Source organism: Calidris pugnax, unplaced genomic scaffold (assembly GCF_001431845.1).
Source record: "Calidris pugnax isolate Ruff unplaced genomic scaffold, ASM143184v1 scaffold50, whole genome shotgun sequence".
Lineage (NCBI taxonomy): Eukaryota > Metazoa > Chordata > Aves > Charadriiformes > Scolopacidae > Calidris > Calidris pugnax.
In genome coordinates, this window is record NW_015090780.1 from 5744734 (window position 1) to 5748286 (window position 3553).

Sequence of the window (3553 nt, forward strand, 5' to 3'; positions counted from 1 at the left end):
GGTTATTGACTCTTAGCAAATGGGTTGAAGTCTCAGAACCAAAATGCTGCTGCTGTTCCAAATAAGGATGAGGGCTTGTCTGCTGAAGACTTAATTCAAACTATCTGGTAGACTTTAATCACACCTGAGACACTTAAAAGGCAGTTGAGTCCTTAGCTAAAACTGGTGAGCATCCACATCCCTGCGCGGCATTGTTCTCCTGTTGTGGCAGAGATTGTTCCAATTGTCAGGAGAAAACTCCCGTTTCTGGTATCAAACAGGTTTAAAAAATACACTTAATTTAAGAGGTTAGTCACCAGAAAGTGGAAAACATGTCTGGAATTATTAGAAATAAGTCTTGCTTGAAAATAAATACAGAATTATTCACCATGGTAACTATTGCCCTATTGCGTTCGTGCATATCGATTTAACATTAATCCAAAGATTAATGCTGTGAAATATTTGGTCTTTTTAATGGACAACTGTTAGTTAACAAAGCTTTGGGGACTTGTGGAGTTTTTTGTTTTGTTTTTCCTTAGATCGCCTCAACCACTTTTGGAAGAAAATGATGTGACTCTTAGGATTACTTGTCTCTCACATGGATCTCTCTTTCCAATTACATTTTATGAATTTACCCGTAGTGCTGCACTATAATGATTATGTGAGGTCGTTTGAATCTTTAACTAATGCTGAAGTGTTGCAGTGAGGAATAAAAGGAAAGATTGAATTGTGACTGCACAGGCAAGTGCCTGACTTCTCATCTGGCCACGAGGGAAAGAAATTACATTATAGTCTAAAACCAGCCAGAGCAGACTGAAGTGTCCACGTCGTTCAATTTGTTCAGTTCCTCAGGTATTGCTGAAGCTCCTGGGTGGGCCCTGGTCACCCTGAAATTCTGTGGCAAAACCAGGAAGCGAAGGGAGATCTGGCAGTGCCAAAGTCGTCCTGTAGTCATCGGAGGTGTCTCCAGGGAGAATATAAAAAGCAGCTTAAAAAAGGTGATCAGTGACAAAATACAGGAGCCAAAATCAACAAAAGTGTATTCTGGGAGTATCCTGCCAGCTGAGCTGTACTTGCTGCTGGTAGAGAAGAAACTGACAAACAGCAGTGGGCTGGAGGGTGGATAGCGTTATTACAAAGAAGAGGGTGAAGCATTTAAGTTAGCTGATGTACTTTTAATTTTTACAAGCCCATCTGGGATGACTTTAATCATTTGTTCTCAAATCATGCTGGAAAAATGCTGATTGTTCTTAAAGCCACATGAGTCGTTCAGATGAAATTGGGATGGTGGTGAACAGTGCATTTTTAAACCAGCATCAACTTGCAAACAGTTTTTTTTTCTTTTTTTTTTTTTAAGGAAGGTTATGGAGATGTGTGAACTTGCAACAGCCTGCACCTGAAACTGGAGCCTTTATCCACCAAAGCAAACTCGTAACCTACCCCAGAAGAAGCTGCTGATTCACGGGGCGAGGGTGGACGCTCTTCCATGGCTGAGACACAACTGGGTGCCCAGCCCGGGCCTGCATGGCCATTGCTGCTGTTGGGCTCTGACAGACGCCTCCACTGAGGCTGCCTCTGCCCCAGTGCCTGTCCTGCCCACCCTGTGCCCCCCGTACCTGACCCACAGGTGATGCTGTGCCCAATAGCAAGAGGCAAAGCCACCTGTGCTGCTGCAAAGAGTGCAGAGACTGTCACCCTGGTCAAGGGCCCAGCCACAGAAGAATAAGCTGCATTTATTTGCTTGAAGAGCATTTAGGGATGTACCATGTCTTAAAATACAAGAATTCTGAATTAAACATGAACTATGGCTGTCCCGGTGCAGCCAAGGAGCCTGGGGACTGGCAGCAGTGGCAGGGCGGCTGCCAGCTGTTATCTCGGGCGACAGGAGGAAGCATGTAGTGTTCACTGTGACTCATTTATGGTGGTGTTTGCAGTGCAAAGCACTGTTAGTGGCAAGCTGGTGGGCTCACCTGAGCTTACAGCAACCTTTTCTGACCAGTAGGGCAAGGTCCATTGGAAGAGAGTCTGTAATATTCAGCTGCCAAGTGTCTCAAAAAGAAAAATGTAGATTTCCAGCTAAATAATAATAAAAGTGGGTTGATTGATAAAGCTATCTGAACTGGCATTTGCCTCCAGAGTTTTGATTGTGCGTGTGCCTTGTTTCAACTTTTGGGCTGGCCTTTCTGGGGGTTGTGGGCTCCCACTCGCCCAGGCCCATGTCCCTGTAACGGGTAATGTTGCTCCATATTTTCATGGAGCATTTCTAGAAATTTGCCTGGCACAAAAGAAACTGAGACTCCGGGACCAACCTGAAGGAACAGGCCAGAAGGCAGGTAAGAATTACTCCTCCTGCGCTACCGATGAGGAAACTGAGGCTGGGATCAAAATATATATATATAAAAAAAAAGGGGGTCTGGAAATGCTTGATTTCCAGTTCTAGTGTAGATGTTTTTTTCAAGGTAATTGTCCCTCCTCTCCCAGGCCTGTGTACTACCCCCATGGCCCACTGCGTTTGGGGAACGGCAATAACTCAGGTCTGCTCAGCCCTGGGAGCACAAACTTCTCAAAGCTCGTTTCTGTCAGTGCCGCAAGATCCTCTTCCATGTTTCATTTAGATTAATAACTGTTGGGAGTTCCCATCTGTTGGGTGGCAAAGAGTAAACAATTAAACAACCTGGCAATTCCTTGTTCCTTCTCTCTGGGCATTTTCATAGGACTGGATGGGGCCACAGGAGTAAAGGCAGGCGTGTATTTAACATTAGTTTGTAAGCGGTCATGTACAAGTTCCGTTTTTTGGGGGAAAATAAAGGCAGCACACCTTATTAGTGAGTGCTAGCATGACTGGCCCTGCCTCTTGACACCATCCATCCTGTGTGGTTTCTACAGCTCTGTGCGTTTTGGGTTGGTTTTGGTTCACCCCTCTCGGTGCAATCTCCCCGGCAGCATCTCTCAGGAGCACTGGCCGTGCTGGTGACTCCAGATCCTTCCAAGTCCCAAATCAGAGCTATCAAGAATTATGGGAAAATACGCTTTCTTAGAAGGTCACTGAAGCTGTCTTTATCTCCCAGTAACAGGATTCACCGAGTATTACACCAGCTACTTTACACCACTACGGTTAAGCTTGGTTAAGCATTTTTCAGTATAAACCTCAGTTTTCACAGGTTTATTTCCCAGGAAAAAAAAAAAAAAATCTGTCTCGACTAAGACTTGGCACATTGAGCACTTGGGGAAGAGACCGGGTTTTTTCCTTTTACCTGACTAGAAAGTGAGCAGGGTCGCTCCATTTTAAAGTGGGCGATTTGGAACAGAAATGGGAAATAGTTTCTGCGGTTTGCAGAGGCGGTGGCACTGGGGCTGACGGTGGAGCCTGCACCGGGCTCACCCGGGGCCGAACCGGCACCTGCAGGTCGTGTCGCCCCCTTCCTCCCCTCCCGCCCCCACCCATTTCTTTTCCAGTCTTTCCCGTTTATTTCCGAAATGCCGCACCTGGGCACGCTCCGTGCAAAGAAAGCCCGAAGCTCCGCGGCTCTTGTGCCGTGGCGGCGGGGGGCGGCCGCCGCCAGCCGGGGCGGGG